The following is a 21,410-nucleotide window of genomic DNA, read 5'->3' on the forward strand; positions in this document are numbered from 1 at the left end:
AGAATCTGAAAGTGGATATTTGGAGCGCTTCGAGGCCTATGCTGCAAAAGGAAACATCATTGCATAAAAACTAGATGGAAGCATTCTCAGAAACTCCTTTGTGGTGAGTGCATTCACCTCGCAGAGTTGAACCTTCGTTTTGATACACCAGTTTTGAAGCACTGTTTTTGTAGTATTCGCAAGTGGATATTTGGAGCACGTTGAGGCTTGAGTTGGAAAAGGAAATATCTTCACGTACCAACTAGACAGAAGCATTCTCAGAAGCTTCTTTGTCATGTGGGGATTGAACTCACGGGGTTGAACATTCCTTTTCATAGAGCGGTTCTGCAAGACTCTTTTTGTGGAAACTGCAAGTGGATATTTGGTGCGATTGCGGCATCTAGTGGAAAAGAGGATACACTACGATGAAAACCAGATTGAACTCTTCTCAGCAACTTCTTTGCGATGAGTGCATTCTACTCACAGAGTCGAACCTTCCTTTCGAGAGAAGAGTTTTGAAACACTCTTTTTGTGGAATCTGCAAGGGGATTACTGGGGCGCTTTGATGCCTATGCTGCAAAAGGGAATATCTTCACACAAAAACTAGACAGAAGCATTCTCAGAAACCTTTTCTGATGTGCGCAATCAACTCACCGAGTTGAACTTTCCTTTTGATAGAACAGTCTTGAAACCCTCTTTTTGTAGAATCTGCAAGTGGAGATTTGGAGTGCTTTGAGTCCGACCGTGGAAAAGGAAATAACTTCACTTAGAACCTAGACAGAAGCATTCTCAGAGACTTCCCTGTGCTTTCCGCACTCAACTCACAGAGTTGATCCTTCCTTATGATCGAACAGTTCTGAAACACTCTTTTTGTAGAATCTGCAAGTCGATATTTGGAACGCTTTGAGGCCTGGGCTGGAAAAGGAAATATCTTCCCAAGAAAACTAGAGAGAAGCATTCTTAGAAACTTCTTTGTGATGTGCGAATTCAACAAGCAGAGTTGAAGCTTCCTTTTGCTATAGCAGTTTTGAAACCCTCTTTTGGTAGAATCTTCAAGGGGATATTTGGTGTGCTGAGAGGCCAACAGTGGAAAAGGAAATATCTTCACATAAAAACTAGACGGAAGCATTCTCAGAAACGACCCTGTGCTTTATGCGTTCAACTCACAGAGAGGAATCTTCCTTTTGAGAGCACAGTTTTGAAACACTCTTTTTGCAGAAAGAATTTGCTAGGGGATGTTTGGAGCTTTTGGAGGCCCATGGTGGAAAAGGAAATATCTTCACATACAAACTAGACAGAAGCATTCCCACAAACTTCTTTGTGATGAGTGCATTCAACTCACAGACTTGAACCTTCCTTTTGAAAGAGCAGTTTGGAAACCCTCCTTTTGTAGAATCTGCAAGTGGCTATTTGGAGCGTTTTTGAGGCCTTTCCTGGGAAATGAAATATCTTCACCTAAAAACTAGAGAGAAGCATTCTCAGAAACTTCTTTGCGATGTGTGCATTCAACTCACAGGGTTGAACCTTCCTTTGGATAGAGCAGTTTTGAAACACACTTTTTGTAGAATCTGCAAGTGGATATTTGGAGCGCTTTGAGGCCTATGCTGGAAAAGGGAATATCTTCATATAAACACTAGACAGAAGCATTCTCAGAAACTTCTTTGCGATGTGTGCATTCAACGCACAGGGTTGAACCTGCCTTTCGATAGGGCCGTTTGGAAACAGCCCTTTTGTAAAATCTGCAAGTGGGTATTTGGAGCGCATTGAGGCCGATGCTGGAAAGGGAAACACCTTCACATAGAAAGTAGACAGAAGCATTCTCAGAAACTTCTGTGTGATGAGTGCATTCAACTCACAGACTTGAACCTTCCTTTTGATAGAGAAGTTTTGAAACACTCTTTTAGTGGCATCTGAATGAGGATCTTTGGAGCGCTTCGAGGCCAATGCTGGAAAACGAAATATCATCACATAGAAACTAGACAGAAGTATTCTCAGAAACCTCTTTGTGATGAGTGCATTCAACTCACAGACTTGAACGTTCCTCTTGATAGAACAGTTTTGAAACACTCCTTTTGTAGAATCTGCAAGTGTTTCTTTGGAGCGCTTTGAGGCCTGTGTTGGAAAAGGGAATATCTTCACAGAAAAACTAGACAGAAGCATTCTCAGAAACTTCTTTGTGATGAGTGCATTCAACTCACAGACTTGAAGCTTCCTTTTGAAAGAGCAGTTTTGAAACACTCTTTTTGCAGAATCTGCAAGTGGACATATGGAGCGCTTAGAGGCCTCTGCTGGAAAAGGAAATATCTTCACATACAAACTAGACAGAAGCATTCTCAGAAACGTCTTTGTCATGTGTGCATTGAACTCAGGGAGTTGAACCTTTCTTTTGAGAGAGAAGTTTTGAAACACTCTTTTTGAGTAGAATCTTCAGGTGGACGTCTGGATTGCTTTGATTCCTGTGCTGGGAAAGAAAATATCTTCACGTAGAAACTAGACGAAGGCATTCTCAGAAAGTTCCCTGTTCTTTGTGCATTCAACTCACAGAGTTCCTCCTTCCTTTTGATAGAGCACTTTGGAAACACTCTTTTTGTAGAATCTGCAAGTGGATATTTGGAGCGCTTCGACGCCTATGCTGCCAAAGGAAATATCATTGCATAAAAACTAGATGGAAGCATTCTCAGAAACTCCTTTGTGGTGAGTGCATTCACCTCGCAGAGTTGAACCTTCGTTTTGATACACCAGTTTTGAAGCACTGTTTTTGTAGTATTCGCAAGTGGATATTTGGAGCGCGTTGAGGCTTGAGTTGGAAAAGGAAATATCTTCACGTACCAACTAGACAGAAGCATTCTCAGAAGCTTCTTTGTCATGTGGGGATTGAACTCACGGGGTTGAACATTCCTTTTCATAGAGCGGTTCTGCAAGACTCTTTTTGTGGAAACTGCAAGTGGATATTTGGTGCGATTGCGGCATCTAGTGGAAAAGAGGATACACTACGATGAAAACCAGATTGAACTCTTCTCAGCAACTTCTTTGCGATGAGTGCATTCTACTCACAGAGTCGAACCTTCCTTTCGAGAGAAGAGTTTTGAAACACTCTTTTTGTGGAATCTGCAAGGGGATTACTGGGGCGCTTTGATGCCTATGCTGCAAAAGGGAATATCTTCACACAAAAACTAGACAGAAGCATTCTCAGAAACCTTTTCTGATGTGCGCATTCAACTCACCGAGTTGAACTTTCCTTTTGATAGAAGAGTTTTGAAACCCTCTTTTTGTAGAATCTGCAAGTGGAGATTTGGAGTGCTTTGAGTCCGACCGTGGAAAAGGAAATAACTTCACTTAGAACCTAGACAGAAGCATTCTCAGAGACTTCCCTGTGCTTTCCGCACTCAACTCACAGAGTTGATCCTTCCTTATGATCGAACAGTTCTGAAACACTCTTTTTGTAGAATCTGCAAGTCGATATTTGGAACGCTTTGAGGCCTGGGCTGGAAAAGGAAATATCTTCCCAAGAAAACTAGAGAGAAGCATTCTCAGAAACTTCTTTGTGATGTGCGCATTCAACTCCCAGAGTTGAAGCTTCCTTTTGCTATAGCAGTTTTGAAACCCTCTTTTGGTAGAATCTTCAAGGGGATATTTGGTGTGCTGAGAGGCCAACAGTGGAAAAGGAAATATCTTCACATAAAAACTAGACGGAAGCATTCTCAGAAACGACCCTGTGCTTTATGCGTTCAACTCACAGAGAGGAATCTTCCTTTTGAGAGCGCAGTTTTGAAACACTCTTTTTGCAGAAAGAATTTGCTAGGGGATGTTTGGAGCTTTTGGAGGCCCATGGTGGAAAAGGAAATATCTTCACATACAAACTAGACAGAAGCATTCCCACAAACTTCTTTGTGATGAGTGCATTCAACTCACAGACTTGAACCTTCCTTTTGAAAGAGCAGTTTGGAAACCCTCCTTTTGTAGAATCTGCAAGTGGCTATTTGGAGCGTTTTTGAGGCCTTTCCTGGGAAATGAAATATCTTCACCTAAAAACTAGAGAGAAGCATTCTCAGAAACTTCTTTGCGATGTGTGCATTCAACTCACAGGGTTGAACCTTCCTTTGGATAGAGCAGTTTTGAAACACACTTTTTGTAGAATCTGCAAGTGGATATTTGGAGCGCTTTGAGGCCTATGCTGGAAAAGGGAATATCTTCATATAAACACTAGACAGAAGCATTCTCAGAAACTTCTTTGCGATGTGTGCATTCAACGCACAGGGTTGAACCTGCCTTTCGATAGGGCCGTTTGGAAACAGCCCTTTTGTAAAATCTGCAAGTGGGTATTTGGAGCGCATTGAGGCCTATGCTGGAAAGGGAAACACCTTCACATAGAAAGTAGACAGAAGCATTCTCAGAAACTTCTGTGTGATGAGTGCATTCAACTCACAGACTTGAACCTTCCTTTTGATAGAGAAGTTTTGAAACACTCTTTTGGTGGCATCTGAATGAGGATCTTTGGAGCGCTTCGAGGCCAATGCTGGAAAACGAAATATCATCACATAGAAACTAGACAGAAGTATTCTCAGAAACTTCTTTGTGATGAGTGCATTCAACTCACAGACTTGAACGTTCCTCTTGATAGAACAGTTTTGAAACACTCCTTTTGTAGAATCTGCAAGTGTTTCTTTGGAGCGCTTTGAGGCCTGTGTTGGAAAAGGAAATATCTTCACAGAAAAACTAGACGGAAGCATTCTCAGAAACTTTTTTGTGATGAGTGCATTCAACTCACAGACTTGAAGCTTCCTTTTGAAAGAGCAGTTTTGAAACACTCTTTTTGCAGAATCTGCAAGTGGACATATGGAGCGCTTAGAGGCCTCTGCTGGAAAAGGAAATATCTTCACATACAAACTAGACAGAAGCATTCTCAGAAACGTCTTTGTCATGTGTGCATTGAACTCAGGGAGTTCAACCTTTCTTTTGATAGAGAAGTTTTGAAACACTCTTTTTGAGTAGAATCTTCAGGTGGACGTCTGGATTGCTTTGATTCCTGTGCTGGGAAAGAAAATATCTTCACGTAGAAACTAGACGAAGGCATTCTCAGAAAGTTCCCTGTACTTTGTGCATTCAACTCACAGAGTTCATCCTTCCTTTTGATAGAGCACTTTGGAAACACTCTTTTTGTAGAATCTGCAAGTGGATATTTGGAGCGCTTCGAGGCCTATGCTGCCAAAGGAAATATCATTGCATAAAAACTAGATGGAAGCATTCTCAGAAACTCCTTTGTGGTGAGTGCATTCACCTCGCAGAGTTGAACCTTCGTTTTGATACACCAGTTTTGAAGCACTGTTTTTGTAGTATTCGCAAGTGGATATTTGGAGCGCGTTGAGGCTTGAGTTGGAAAAGGAAATATCTTCACGTACCAACTAGACAGAAGCATTCTCAGAAGCTTCTTTGACATGTGGGGATTGAACTCACGGGGTTGAACATTCCTTTTCATAGAGCGGTTCTGCAAGACTCTTTTTGTGGAAACTGCAAGTGGATATTTGGTGCGATTGCGGCATCTAGTGGAAAAGAGGATACACTACGATGAAAACCAGATTGAACTCTTCTCAGCAACTTCTTTGCGATGAGTGCATTCTACTCACAGAGTCGAACCTTCCTTTCGAGAGAAGAGTTTTGAAACACTCTTTTTGTGGAATCTGCAAGGGGATTACTGGGGCGCTTTGATGCCTATGCTGCAAAAGGGAATATCTTCACACAAAAACTAGACAGAAGCATTCTCAGAAACCTTTTCTGATGTGCGCATTCAACTCACCGAGTTGAACTTTCCTTTTGATAGAAGAGTTTTGAAACCCTCTTTTTGTAGAATCTGCAAGTGGAGATTTGGAGTGCTTTGAGTCCGACCGTGGAAAAGGAAATAACTTCACTTAGAACCTAGACAGAAGCATTCTCAGAGACTTCCCTGTGCTTTCCGCACTCAACTCACAGAGTTGATCCTTCCTTATGATCGAACAGTTCTGAAACACTCTTTTTGTAGAATCTGCAAGTCGATATTTGGAACGCTTTGAGGCCTGGGCTGGAAAAGGAAATATCTTCCCAAGAAAACTAGAGAGAAGCATTCTCAGAAACTTCTTTGTGATGTGCGCATTCAACTCCCAGAGTTGAAGCTTCCTTTTGCTATAGCAGTTTTGAAACCCTCTTTTGGTAGAATCTTCAAGGGGATATTTGGTGTGCTGAGAGGCCAACAGTGGAAAAGGAAATATCTTCACATAAAAACTAGACGGAAGCACTCTCAGAAACGACCCTGTGCTTTATGCGTTCAACTCACAGAGAGGAATCTTCCTTTTGAGAGCGCAGTTTTGAAACACTCTTTTTGCAGAAAGAATTTGCTAGGGGATGTTTGGAGCTTTTGGAGGCCCATGGTGGAAAAGGAAATATCTTCACATACAAACTAGACAGAAGCATTCCCACAAACTTCTTTGTGATGAGTGCATTCAACTCACAGACTTGAACCTTCCTTTTGAAAGAGCAGTTTGGAAACCCTCCTTTTGTAGAATCTGCAAGTGGCTATTTGGAGCGTTTTTGAGGCCTTTCCTGGGAAATGAAATATCTTCACCTAAAAACTAGAGAGAAGCATTCTCAGAAACTTCTTTGCGATGTGTGCATTCAACTCACAGGGTTGAACCTTCCTTTGGATAGAGCAGTTTTGAAACACACTTTTTGTAGAATCTGCAAGTGGATATTTGGAGCGCTTTGAGGCCTATGCTGGAAAAGGGAATATCTTCATATAAACACTAGACAGAAGCATTCTCAGAAACTTCTTTGCGATGTGTGCATTCAACGCACAGGGTTGAACCTGCCTTTCGATAGGGCCGTTTGGAAACAGCCCTTTTGTAAAATCTGCAAGTGGGTATTTGGAGCGCATTGAGGCCTATGCTGGAAAGGGAAACACCTTCACATAGAAAGTAGACAGAAGCATTCTCAGAAACTTCTGTGTGATGAGTGCATTCAACTCACAGACTTGAACCTTCCTTTTGATAGAGAAGTTTTGAAACACTCTTTTGGTGGCATCTGAATGAGGATCTTTGGAGCGCTTCGAGGCCAATGCTGGAAAACGAAATATCATCACATAGAAACTAGACAGAAGTATTCTCAGAAACTTCTTTGTGATGAGTGCATTCAACTCACAGACTTGAACGTTCCTCTTGATAGAACAGTTTTGAAACACTCCTTTTGTAGAATCTGCAAGTGTTTCTTTGGAGCGCTTTGAGGCCTGTGTTGGAAAAGGAAATATCTTCACAGAAAAACTAGACGGAAGCATTCTCAGAAACTTTTTTGTGATGAGTGCATTCAACTCACAGACTTGAAGCTTCCTTTTGAAAGAGCAGTTTTGAAACACTCTTTTTGCAGAATCTGCAAGTGGACATATGGAGCGCTTAGAGGCCTCTGCTGGAAAAGGAAATATCTTCACATACAAACTAGACAGAAGCATTCTCAGAAACGTCTTTGTCATGTGTGCATTGAACTCAGGGAGTTCAACCTTTCTTTTGATAGAGAAGTTTTGAAACACTCTTTTTGAGTAGAATCTTCAGGTGGACGTCTGGATTGCTTTGATTCCTGTGCTGGGAAAGAAAATATCTTCACGTAGAAACTAGACGAAGGCATTCTCAGAAAGTTCCCTGTACTTTGTGCATTCAACTCACAGAGTTCATCCTTCCTTTTGATAGAGCAGTTTGGAAACACTCTTTTTGTAGAATCTGCAAGTGGATATTTGGAGCGCTTCGAGGCCTATGCTGCCAAAGGAAATATCATTGCATAAAAACTAGATGGAAGCATTCTCAGAAACTCCTTTGTGGTGAGTGCATTCACCTCGCAGAGTTGAACCTTCTTTTTGATACACCAGTTTTGAAGCACTGTTTTTGTAGTATTCGCAAGTGGATATTTGGAGCGCGTTGAGGCTTGAGTTGGAAAAGGAAATATCTTCACGTACCAACTAGACAGAAGCATTCTCAGAAGCTTCTTTGACATGTGGGGATTGAACTCACGGGGTTGAACATTCCTTTTCATAGAGCGGTTCTGCAAGACTCTTTTTGTGGAAACTGCAAGTGGATATTTGGTGCGATTGCGGCATCTAGTGGAAAAGAGGATACACTACGATGAAAACCAGATTGAACTCTTCTCAGCAACTTCTTTGCGATGAGTGCATTCTACTCACAGAGTCGAACCTTCCTTTCGAGAGAAGAGTTTTGAAACACTCTTTTTGTGGAATCTGCAAGGGGATTACTGGGGCGCTTTGATGCCTATGCTGCAAAAGGGAATATCTTCACACAAAAACTAGACAGAAGCATTCTCAGAAACCTTTTCTGATGTGCGCATTCAACTCACCGAGTTGAACTTTCCTTTTGATAGAAGAGTTTTGAAACCCTCTTTTTGTAGAATCTGCAAGTGGAGATTTGGAGTGCTTTGAGTCCGACCGTGGAAAAGGAAATAACTTCACTTAGAACCTAGACAGAAGCATTCTCAGAGACTTCCCTGTGCTTTCCGCACTCAACTCACAGAGTTGATCCTTCCTTATGATCGAACAGTTCTGAAACACTCTTTTTGTAGAATCTGCAAGTCGATATTTGGAACGCTTTGAGGCCTGGGCTGGAAAAGGAAATATCTTCCCAAGAAAACTAGAGAGAAGCATTCTCAGAAACTTCTTTGTGATGTGCGCATTCAACTCCCAGAGTTGAAGCTTCCTTTTGCTATAGCAGTTTTGAAACCCTCTTTTGGTAGAATCTTCAAGGGGATATTTGGTGTGCTGAGAGGCCAACAGTGGAAAAGGAAATATCTTCACATAAAAACTAGACGGAAGCATTCTCAGAAACGACCCTGTGCTTTATGCGTTCAACTCACAGAGAGGAATCTTCCTTTTGAGAGCGCAGTTTTGAAACACTCTTTTTGCAGAAAGAATTTGCTAGGGGATGTTTGGAGCTTTTGGAGGCCCATGGTGGAAAAGGAAATATCTTCACATACAAACTAGACAGAAGCATTCCCACAAACTTCTTTGTGATGAGTGCATTCAACTCACAGACTTGAACCTTCCTTTGAAAGAGCAGTTTGGAAACCCTCCTTTTGTAGAATCTGCAAGTGGCTATTTGGAGCGTTTTTGAGGCCTTTCCTGGGAAATGAAATATCTTCACCTAAAAACTAGAGAGAAGCATTCTCAGAAACTTCTTTGCGATGTGTGCATTCAACTCACAGGGTTGAACCTTCCTTTGGATAGAGCAGTTTTGAAACACACTTTTTGTAGAATCTGCAAGTGGATATTTGGAGCGCTTTGAGGCCTATGCTGGAAAAGGGAATATCTTCATATAAACACTAGACAGAAGCATTCTCAGAAACTTCTTTGCGATGTGTGCATTCAACGCACAGGGTTGAACCTGCCTTTCGATAGGGCCGTTTGGAAACAGCCCTTTTGTAAAATCTGCAAGTGGGTATTTGGAGCGCATTGAGGCCTATGCTGGAAAGGGAAACACCTTCACATAGAAAGTAGACAGAAGCATTCTCAGAAACTTCTGTGTGATGAGTGCATTCAACTCACAGACTTGAACCTTCCTTTTGATAGAGAAGTTTTGAAACACTCTTTTGGTGGCATCTGAATGAGGATCTTTGGAGCGCTTCGAGGCCAATGCTGGAAAACGAAATATCATCACATAGAAACTAGACAGAAGTATTCTCAGAAACTTCTTTGTGATGAGTGCATTCAACTCACAGACTTGAACGTTCCTCTTGATAGAACAGTTTTGAAACACTCCTTTTGTAGAATCTGCAAGTGTTTCTTTGGAGCGCTTTGAGGCCTGTGTTGGAAAAGGAAATATCTTCACAGAAAAACTAGACGGAAGCATTCTCAGAAACTTTTTTGTGATGAGTGCATTCAACTCACAGACTTGAAGCTTCCTTTTGAAAGAGCAGTTTTGAAACACTCTTTTTGCAGAATCTGCAAGTGGACATATGGAGCGCTTAGAGGCCTCTGCTGGAAAAGGAAATATCTTCACATACAAACTAGACAGAAGCATTCTCAGAAACGTCTTTGTCATGTGTGCATTGAACTCAGGGAGTTCAACCTTTCTTTTGATAGAGAAGTTTTGAAACACTCTTTTTGAGTAGAATCTTCAGGTGGACGTCTGGATTGCTTTGATTCCTGTGCTGGGAAAGAAAATATCTTCACGTAGAAACTAGACGAAGGCATTCTCAGAAAGTTCCCTGTACTTTGTGCATTCAACTCACAGAGTTCATCCTTCCTTTTGATAGAGCAGTTTGGAAACACTCTTTTTGTAGAATCTGCAAGTGGATATTTGGAGCGCTTCGAGGCCTATGCTGCCAAAGGAAATATCATTGCATAAAAACTAGATGGAAGCATTCTCAGAAACTCCTTTGTGGTGAGTGCATTCACCTCGCAGAGTTGAACCTTCGTTTTGATACACCAGTTTTGAAGCACTGTTTTTGTAGTATTCGCAAGTGGATATTTGGAGCGCGTTGAGGCTTGAGTTGGAAAAGGAAATATCTTCACGTACCAACTAGACAGAAGCATTCTCAGAAGCTTCTTTGACATGTGGGGATTGAACTCACGGGGTTGAACATTCCTTTTCATAGAGCGGTTCTGCAAGACTCTTTTTGTGGAAACTGCAAGTGGATATTTGGTGCGATTGCGGCATCTAGTGGAAAAGAGGATACACTACGATGAAAACCAGATTGAACTCTTCTCAGCAACTTCTTTGCGATGAGTGCATTCTACTCACAGAGTCGAACCTTCCTTTCGAGAGAAGAGTTTTGAAACACTCTTTTTGTGGAATCTGCAAGGGGATTACTGGGGCGCTTTGATGCCTATGCTGCAAAAGGGAATATCTTCACACAAAAACTAGACAGAAGCATTCTCAGAAACCTTTTCTGATGTGCGCATTCAACTCACCGAGTTGAACTTTCCTTTTGATAGAAGAGTTTTGAAACCCTCTTTTTGTAGAATCTGCAAGTGGAGATTTGGAGTGCTTTGAGTCCGACCGTGGAAAAGGAAATAACTTCACTTAGAACCTAGACAGAAGCATTCTCAGAGACTTCCCTGTGCTTTCTGCACTCAACTCACAGAGTTGATCCTTCCTTATGATCGAACAGTTCTGAAACACTCTTTTTGTAGAATCTGCAAGTCGATATTTGGAACGCTTTGAGGCCTGGGCTGGAAAAGGAAATATCTTCCCAAGAAAACTAGAGAGAAGCATTCTCAGAAACTTCTTTGTGATGTGCGCATTCAACTCCCAGAGTTGAAGCTTCCTTTTGCTATAGCAGTTTTGAAACCCTCTTTTGGTAGAATCTTCAAGGGGATATTTGGTGTGCTGAGAGGCCAACAGTGGAAAAGGAAATATCTTCACATAAAAACTAGACGGAAGCATTCTCAGAAACGACCCTGTGCTTTATGCGTTCAACTCACAGAGAGGAATCTTCCTTTTGAGAGCGCAGTTTTGAAACACTCTTTTTGCAGAAAGAATTTGCTAGGGGATGTTTGGAGCTTTTGGAGGCCCATGGTGGAAAAGGAAATATCTTCACATACAAACTAGACAGAAGCATTCCCACAAACTTCTTTGTGATGAGTGCATTCAACTCACAGACTTGAACCTTCCTTTTGAAAGAGCAGTTTGGAAACCCTCCTTTTGTAGAATCTGCAAGTGGCTATTTGGAGCGTTTTTGAGGCCTTTCCTGGGAAATGAAATATCTTCACCTAAAAACTAGAGAGAAGCATTCTCAGAAACTTCTTTGCGATGTGTGCATTCAACTCACAGGGTTGAACCTTCCTTTGGATAGAGCAGTTTTGAAACACACTTTTTGTAGAATCTGCAAGTGGATATTTGGAGCGCTTTGAGGCCTATGCTGGAAAAGGGAATATCTTCATATAAACACTAGACAGAAGCATTCTCAGAAACTTCTTTGCGATGTGTGCATTCAACGCACAGGGTTGAACCTGCCTTTCGATAGGGCCGTTTGGAAACAGCCTTTTTGTAAAATCTGCAAGTGGGTATTTGGAGCGCATTGAGGCCGATGCTGGAAAGGGAAACACCTTCACATAGAAACTAGACAGAAGCATTCTCAGAAACTTCTGTGTGATGAGTGCATTCAACTCACAGACTGGAACCTTCCTTTTGATAGAGAAGATTTGAAACACTCTTTTAGTGGCATCTGAATGAGGATCTTTGGAGCGCTTCGAGGCCAATGCTGGAAAACGAAATATCATCCCATAGAAACTAGACAGAAGTATTCTCAGAAACTTCTTTGTGATGAGTGCATTCAACTCACAGACTTGAACGTTCCTCTTGATAGAACAGTTTTGAAACACTCCTTTTGTAGAATCTGCAAGTGTTTATTTGGAGCGCTTTGAGGCCTGTGTTGGAAAAGGAAATATCTTCATAGAAAAACTAGACAGAAGCATTCTCAGAAACTTTTTTGTGATGAGTGCATTCAACTCACAGACTTGAAGCTTCCTTTTGAAAGAGCAGTTTTGAAACACTCTTTTTGCAGAATCTGCAAGTGGACATCTGGAGCGCTTAGAGGCCTCTGCTGGAAAAGGAAATATCTTCACATACAAACTAGACAGAAGCATTCTCAGAAACGTCTGTGTCATGTGTGCATTGAACTCACGGAGTTGAACCTTTCTTTTGATAGAGAAGTTTTGAAACACTCTTTTTGAGTAGAATCTTCAGGTGGACCACTGGATTGCTTTGATTCCTGTTCTGGGACAGGAAATATCTTCACGTAGAAACTAGACGAAGGCATTCTCAGAAAGTTCCCTGTACTTTGTGCATTCAACTCACAGAGTTCAACCATCCTTTTGAGAGAGCACTTTGGAAACACTCTTTTTGTAGAATCTGCAAGTGGATATTTGGAGCGCTTCGAGGCCTATGCTGCCAAAGGAAATATCATTGCATAAAAACTAGATGGAAGCATTCTCAGAAACTCCTTTGTGGTGAGTGCATTCACCTCGCAGAGTTGAACCTTCGTTTTGATACACCAGTTTTGAAGCACTGTTTTTGTAGTATTCGCAAGTGGATATTTGGAGCGCGTTGAGGCTTGAGTTGGAAAAGGAAATATCTTCACGTACCAACTAGACAGAAGCATTCTCAGAAGCTTCTTTGTCATGTGGGGATTGAACTCACGGGGTTGAACATTCCTTTTCATAGAGCGGTTCTGCAAGACTCTTTTTGTGGAAACTGCAAGTGGATATTTGGTGCGATTGCGGCATCTAGTGGAAAAGAGGATACACTACGATGAAAACCAGATTGAACTCTTCTCAGCAACTTCTTTGCGATGAGTGCATTCTACTCACAGAGTCGAACCTTCCTTTCGAGAGAAGAGTTTTGAAACACTCTTTTTGTGGAATCTGCAAGGGGATTACTGGGGCGCTTTGATGCCTATGCTGCAAAAGGGAATATCTTCACACAAAAACTAGACAGAAGCATTCTCAGAAACCTTTTCTGATGTGCGCATTCAACTCACCGAGTTGAACTTTCCTTTTGATAGAACAGTTTTGAAACCCTCTTTTTGTAGAATCTGCAAGTGGAGATTTGGAGTGCTTTGAGTCCGACCGTGGAAAAGGAAATAACTTCACTTAGAACCTAGACAGAAGCATTCTCAGAGACTTCCCTGTGCTTTCTGCACTCAACTCACAGAGTTGATCCTTCCTTATGATCGAACAGTTCTGAAACACTCTTTTTGTAGAATCTGCAAGTCGATATTTGGAACGCTTTGAGGCCTGGGCTGGAAAAGGAAATATCTTCCCAAGAAAACTAGAGAGAAGCATTCTCAGAAACTTCTTTGTGATGTGCGCATTCAACTCCCAGAGTTGAAGCTTCCTTTTGCTATAGCAGTTTTGAAACCCTCTTTTGGTAGAATCTTCAAGGGGATATTTGGTGTGCTGAGAGGCCAACAGTGGAAAAGGAAATATCTTCACATAAAAGCTAGACGGAAGCATTCTCAGAAACGACCCTGTGCTTTATGCGTTCAACTCACAGAGAGGAATCTTCCTTTTGAGAGCGCAGTTTTGAAACACTCTTTTTGCAGAAAGAATTTGCTAGGGGATGTTTGGAGCTTTTGGAGGCCCATGGTGGAAAAGGAAATATCTTCACATACAAACTAGACAGAAGCATTCCCACAAACTTCTTTGTGATGAGTGCATTCAACTCACAGACTTGAACCTTCCTTTTGAAAGAGCAGTTTGGAAACCCTCCTTTTGTAGAATCTGCAAGTGGCTATTTGGAGCGTTTTTGAGGCCTTTCCTGGGAAATGAAATATCTTCACCTAAAAACTAGAGAGAAGCATTCTCAGAAACTTCTTTGCGATGTGTGCATTCAACTCACAGGGTTGAACCTTCCTTTGGATAGAGCAGTTTTGAAACACACTTTTTGTAGAATCTGCAAGTGGATATTTGGAGCGCTTTGAGGCCTATGCTGGAAAAGGGAATATCTTCATATAAACACTAGACAGAAGCATTCTCAGAAACTTCTTTGCGATGTGTGCATTCAACGCACAGGGTTGAACCTGCCTTTCGATAGGGCCGTTTGGAAACAGCCTTTTTGTAAAATCTGCAAGTGGGTATTTGGAGCGCATTGAGGCCTATGCTGGAAAGGGAAACACCTTCACATAGAAACTAGACAGAAGCATTCTCAGAAACTTCTGTGTGATGAGTGCATTCAACTCACAGACTTGAACCTTCCTTTTGATAGAGAAGTTTTGAAACACTCTTTTAGTGGCATCTGAATGAGGATCTTTGGAGCGCTTCGAGGCCAATGCTGGAAAACGAAATATCATCACATAGAAACTAGACAGAAGTATTCTCAGAAACTTCTTTGTGATGAGTGCATTCAACTCACAGACTTGAACGTTCCTCTTGATAGAAGAGTTTTGAAACACTCCTTTTGTAGAATCTGCAAGTGTTTATTTGGAGCGCTTTGAGGCCGGTGTTGGAAAAGGAAATATCTTCACAGAAAAACTAGACAGAAGCATTCTCAGAAACTTTTTTGTGATGAGTGCATTCAACTCACAGACTTGAAGCTTCCTTTTGAAAGAGCAGTTTTGAAACACTCTTTTTGCAGAATCTGCAAGTGGACATCTGGAGCGCTTAGAGGCCTCTGCTGGAAAAGGAAATATCTTCACATACAAACTAGACAGAAGCATTCTCAGAAACGTCTTTGTCATGTGTGCATTGAACTCACGGGGTTGAACCTTTCTTTTGTTAGAGTAGTTTTGAAACACTCTTTTTGAGTAGAATCTACAGGTGGACGTCTGGAATGCTTTGAGGCCTGTGCTGGGAAAGGAAATATCTTCACGTAGAAACTAGACGAAGGCATTCTCAGAAAGTTCCCTGTATTTTGTGCATTCAACTCACAGAGTTCAACCTTCCTTTTGAGAGAGCAATTTTGAAACACTCTTTTTGTAGAATCTGCAAGTGGATATTTGGAGCGCTTCGAAGCCTATGCTGCCAAAGGAAATATCATTGCATAAAAACTAGATGGAAGCATTCTCAGAAACTGCTTTGTGGTGAGTGCATTCACCTCGCAGAGTTGAACCTTCGTTTTGATACACCAGTTTTGAAGCACTGTTTTTGTAGTATTCGCAAGTGGATATTTGGAGCGCGTTGAGGCTTGAGTTGGAAAAGGAAATATCTTCACGTACCAACTAGACAGAAGCATTCTCAGAAGCTTCTTTGTCATGTGGGGATTGAACTCACGGGGTTGAACATTCCTTTTCATAGGGCGGTTCTGCAAGACTCTTTTTGTGGAAACTGCAAGTGGATATTTGGTGCGATTGCGGCATCTAGTGGAAAAGAGGATACACTACGATGAAAACCAGATTGAACTCTTCTCAGCAACTTCTTTGCGATGAGTGCATTCTACTCACAGAGTCGAACCTTCCTTTCGAGAGAAGAGTTTTGAAACACTCTTTTTGTGGAATCTGCAAGGGGATTACTGGGGCGCTTTGATGCCTATGCTGCAAAAGGGAATATCTTCACACAAAAACTAGACAGAAGCATTCTCAGAAACCTTTTCTGATGTGCGCATTCAACTCACCGAGTTGAACTTTCCTTTTGATAGAACAGTTTTGAAACCCTCTTTTTGTAGAATCTGCAAGTGGAGATTTGGAGTGCTTTGAGTCCGACCGTGGAAAAGGAAATAACTTCACTTAGAACCTAGACAGAAGCATTCTCAGAGACTTCCCTGTGCTTTCTGCACTCAACTCACAGAGTTGATCCTTCCTTATGATCGAACAGTTCTGAAACACTCTTTTTGTAGAATCTGCAAGTCGATATTTGGAACGCTTTGAGGCCTGGGCTGGAAAAGGAAATATCTTCCCAAGAAAACTAGAGAGAAGCATTCTCAGAAACTTCTTTGTGATGTGCGCATTCAACTCCCAGAGTTGAAGCTTCCTTTTGCTATAGCAGTTTTGAAACCCTCTTTTGGTAGAATCTTCAAGGGGATATTTGGTGTGCTGAGAGGCCAACAGTGGAAAAGGAAATATCTTCACATAAAAACTAGACGGAAGCATTCTCAGAAACGACCCTGTGCTTTATGCGTTCAACTCACAGAGAGGAATCTTCCTTTTGAGAGCGCAGTTTTGAAACACTCTTTTTGCAGAAAGAATTTGCTAGGGGATGTTTGGAGCTTTTGGAGGCCCATGGTGGAAAAGGAAATATCTTCACATACAAACTAGACAGAAGCATTCCCACAAACTTCTTTGTGATGAGTGCATTCAACTCACAGACTTGAACCTTCCTTTTGAAAGAGCAGTTTGGAAACCCTCCTTTTGTAGAATCTGCAAGTGGCTATTTGGAGCGTTTTTGAGGCCTTTCCTGGGAAATGAAATATCTTCACCTAAAAACTAGAGAGAAGCATTCTCAGAAACTTCTTTGCGATGTGTGCATTCAACTCACAGGGTTGAACCTTCCTTTGGATAGAGCAGTTTTGAAACATACTTTTTGTAGAATCTGCAAGTGGATATTTGGAGCGCTTTGAGGCCTATGCTGGAAAAGGGAATATCTTCCTATAAACACTAGACAGAAGCATTCTCAGAAACTTCTTTGCAATGTGTGCATTCAACGCACAGGGTTGAACCTGCCTTTCGATAGGGCCGTTTGGAAACAGCCTTTTTGTAAAATCTGCAAGTGGGTATTTGGAGCGCATTGAGGCCTATGCTGGAAAGGGAAACACCTTCACATAGAAACTAGACAGAAGCATTCTCAGAAACTTCTGTGTGATGAGTGCATTCAACTCACAGACTGGAACCTTCCTTTTGATAGAGAAGATTTGAAACACTCTTTTAGTGGCATCTGAATGAGGATCTTTGGAGCGCTTCGAGGCCAATGCTGGAAAACGAAATATCATCCCATAGAAACTAGACAGAAGTATTCTCAGAAACTTCTTTGTGATGAGTGCATTCAACTCACAGACTTGAACGTTCCTCTTGATAGAACAGTTTTGAAACACTCCTTTTGTAGAATCTGCAAGTGTTTATTTGGAGCGCTTTGAGGCCTGTGTTGGAAAAGGAAATATCTTCATAGAAAAACTAGACAGAAGCATTCTCAGAAACTTTTTTGTGATGAGTGCATTCAACTCACAGACTTGAAGCTTCCTTTTGAAAGAGCAGTTTTGAAACACTCTTTTTGCAGAATCTGCAAGTGGACATATGGAGCGCTTAGAGGCCTCTGCTGGAAAAGGAAATATCTTCACATACAAACTAGACAGAAGCATTCTCAGAAACGTCTTTGTCATGTGTGCATTGAACTCAGGGAGTTGAACCTTTCTTTTGAGAGAGAAGTTTTGAAACACTCTTTTTGAGTAGAATCTTCAGGTGGACGTCTGGATTGCTTTGATTCCTGTGCTGGGAAAGAAAATATCTTCACGTAGAAACTAGACGAAGGCATTCTCAGAAAGTTCCCTGTACTTTGTGCATTCAACTCACAGAGTTCATCCTTCCTTTTGATAGAGCACTTTGGAAACACTCTTTTTGTAGAATCTGCAAGTGGATATTTGGAGCGCTTCGAGGCCTATGCTGCCAAAGGAAATATCATTGCATAAAAACTAGATGGAAGCATTCTCAGAAACTCCTTTGTGGTGAGTGCATTCACCTCGCAGAGTTGAACCTTCGTTTTGATACACCAGTTTTGAAGCACTGTTTTTGTAGTATTCGCAAGTGGATATTTGGAGCGCGTTGAGGCTTGAGTTGGAAAAGGAAATATCTTCACGTACCAACTAGACAGAAGCATTCTCAGAAGCTTCTTTGACATGTGGGGATTGAACTCACGGGGTTGAACATTCCTTTTCATAGAGCGGTTCTGCAAGACTCTTTTTGTGGAAACTGCAAGTGGATATTTGGTGCGATTGCGGCATCTAGTGGAAAAGAGGATACACTACGATGAAAACCAGATTGAACTCTTCTCAGCAACTTCTTTGCGATGAGTGCATTCTACTCACAGAGTCGAACCTTCCTTTCGAGAGAAGAGTTTTGAAACACTCTTTTTGTGGAATCTGCAAGGGGATTACTGGGGCGCTTTGATGCCTATGCTGCAAAAGGGAATATCTTCACACAAAAACTAGACAGAAGCATTCTCAGAAACCTTTTCTGATGTGCGCATTCAACTCACCGAGTTGAACTTTCCTTTTGATAGAACAGTTTTGAAACCCTCTTTTTGTAGAATCTGCAAGTGGAGATTTGGAGTGCTTTGAGTCCGACCGTGGAAAAGGAAATAACTTCACTTAGAACCTAGACAGAAGCATTCTCAGAGACTTCCCTGTGCTTTCCGCACTCAACTCACAGAGTTGATCCTTCCTTATGATCGAACAGTTCTGAAACACTCTTTTTGTAGAATCTGCAAGTCGATATTTGGAACGCTTAGAGGCCTGGGCTGGAAAAGGAAATATCTTCCCCAGAAAACTAGAGAGAAGCATTCTCAGAAACTTCTTTGTGATGTGCGCATTCAACTCCCAGAGTTGAAGCTTCCTTTTGCTATAGCAGTTTTGAAACCCTCTTTTGGTAGAATCTTCAAGGGGATATTTGGTGTGCTGAGAGGCCAACAGTGGAAAAGGAAATATCTTCACATAAAAACTAGACGGAAGCATTCTCAGAAACGACCCTGTGCTTTATGCGTTCAACTCACAGAGAGGAATCTTCCTTTTGAGAGCGCAGTTTTGAAACACTCTTTTTGCAGAAAGAATTTGCTAGGGGATGTTTGGAGCTTTTGGAGGCCCATGGTGGAAAAGGAAATATCTTCACATACAAACTAGACAGAAGCATTCCCACAAACTTCTTTGTGATGAGTGCATTCAACTCACAGACTTGAACCTTCCTTTTGAAAGAGCAGTTTGGAAACCCTCCTTTTGTAGAATCTGCAAGTGGCTATTTGGAGCGTTTTTGAGGCCTTTCCTGGGAAATGAAATATCTTCACCTAAAAACTAGAGAGAAGCATTCTCAGAAACTTCTTTGCGATGTGTGCATTCAACTCACAGGGTTGAACCTTCCTTTGGATAGAGCAGTTTTGAAACACACTTTTTGTAGAATCTGCAAGTGGATATTTGGAGCGCTTTGAGGCCTATGCTGGAAAAGGGAATATCTTCATATAAACACTAGACAGAAGCATTCTCAGAAACTTCTTTGCGATGTGTGCATTCAACGCACAGGGTTGAACCTGCCTTTCGATAGGGCCGTTTGGAAACAGCCCTTTTGTAAAATCTGCAAGTGGGTATTTGGAGCGCATTGAGGCCTATGCTGGAAAGGGAAACACCTTCACATAGAAAGTAGACAGAAGCATTCTCAGAAACTTCTGTGTGATGAGTGCATTCAACTCACAGACTTGAACTTCCTTTTGATAGAGAAGTTTTGAAACACTCTTTTGGTGGCATCTGAATGAGGATCTTTGGAGCGCTTCGAGGCCAATGCTGGAAAACGAAATATCATCACATAGAAACTAGACAGAAGTATTCTCAGAAACTTCTTTGTGATGAGTGCATTCAACTCACAGACTTGAACGTTCCTCTTGATAGAACAGTTTTGAAACACTCCTTTTGTAGAATCTGCAAGTGTTTCCTTGGAGCGCTTTGAGGCCTGTGTTGGAAAAGGAAATATCTTCACAGAAAAACTAGACGGAAGCATTCTCAGAAACTTTTTTGTGATGAGTGCATTCAACTCACAGACTTGAAGCTTCCTTTTGAAAGAGCAGTTTTGAAACACTCTTTTTGCAGAATCTGCAAGTGGACATATGGAGCGCTTAGAGGCCTCTGCTGGAAAAGGAAATATCTTCACATACAAACTAGACAGAAGCATTCTCAGAAACGTCTTTGTCATGTGTGCATTGAACTCAGGGAGTTCAACCTTTCTCTTGATAGAGAAGTTTTGAAACACTCTTTTTGAGTAGAATCTTCAGGTGGACGTCTGGAATGGTTTGAGGCCTGTGCTGGGAAAGGAAATATCTTCACGTAGAAACTAGACGAAGGCATTCTCAGAAAGTTCCCAGTACTTTGTGCATTCACCTCACAGAGTTCAACCTTCCTTTTGATAGAGCAGTTTGGAAACACTCTTTTTGTAGAATCTGAAAGTGGATATTTGGAGCGCTTCGAGGCCTATGCTGCAAAAGGAAACATCATTGCATAAAAACTAGATGTAAGCATTCTCAGAAACTCCTTTGTGGTGAGTGCATTCACCTCGCAGAGTTGAACCTTCGTTTTGATACACCAGTTTTGAAGCACTGTTTTTGTAGTATTCGCAAGTGGATATTTGGAGCACGTTGAGGCTTGAGTTGGAAAAGGAAATATCTTCACGTACCAACTAGACAGAAGCATTCTCAGAAGCTTCTTTGTCATGTGGGGATTGAACTCACGGGGTTGAACATTCCTTTTCATAGAGCGGTTCTGCAAGACTCTTTTTGTGGAAACTGCAAGTGGATATTTGGTGCGATTGCGGCATCTAGTGGAAAAGAGGATACACTACGATGAAAACCAGATTGAACTCTTCTCAGCAACTTCTTTGCGATGAGTGCATTCTACTCACAGAGTCGAACCTTCCTTTCGAGAGAAGAGTTTTGAAACACTCTTTTTGTGGAATCTGCAAGGGGATTACTGGGGCGCTTTGATGCCTATGCTGCAAAAGGGAATATCTTCACACAAAAACTAGACAGAAGCATTCTCAGAAACCTTTTCTGATGTGCGCATTCAACTCACCGAGTTGAACTTTCCTTTTGATAGAAGAGTTTTGAAACCCTCTTTTTGTAGAATCTGCAAGTGGAGATTTGGAGTGCTTTGAGTCCGACCGTGGAAAAGGAAATAACTTCACTTAGAACCTAGACAGAAGCATTCTCAGAGACTTCCCTGTGCTTTCCGCACTCAACTCACAGAGTTGATCCTTCCTTATGATCGAACAGTTCTGAAACACTCTTTTTG

Source organism: Pongo abelii, chromosome 7, assembly GCF_028885655.2.
Source record: "Pongo abelii isolate AG06213 chromosome 7, NHGRI_mPonAbe1-v2.0_pri, whole genome shotgun sequence".
Classification (NCBI taxonomy): Eukaryota; Metazoa; Chordata; class Mammalia; order Primates; family Hominidae; genus Pongo; species Pongo abelii.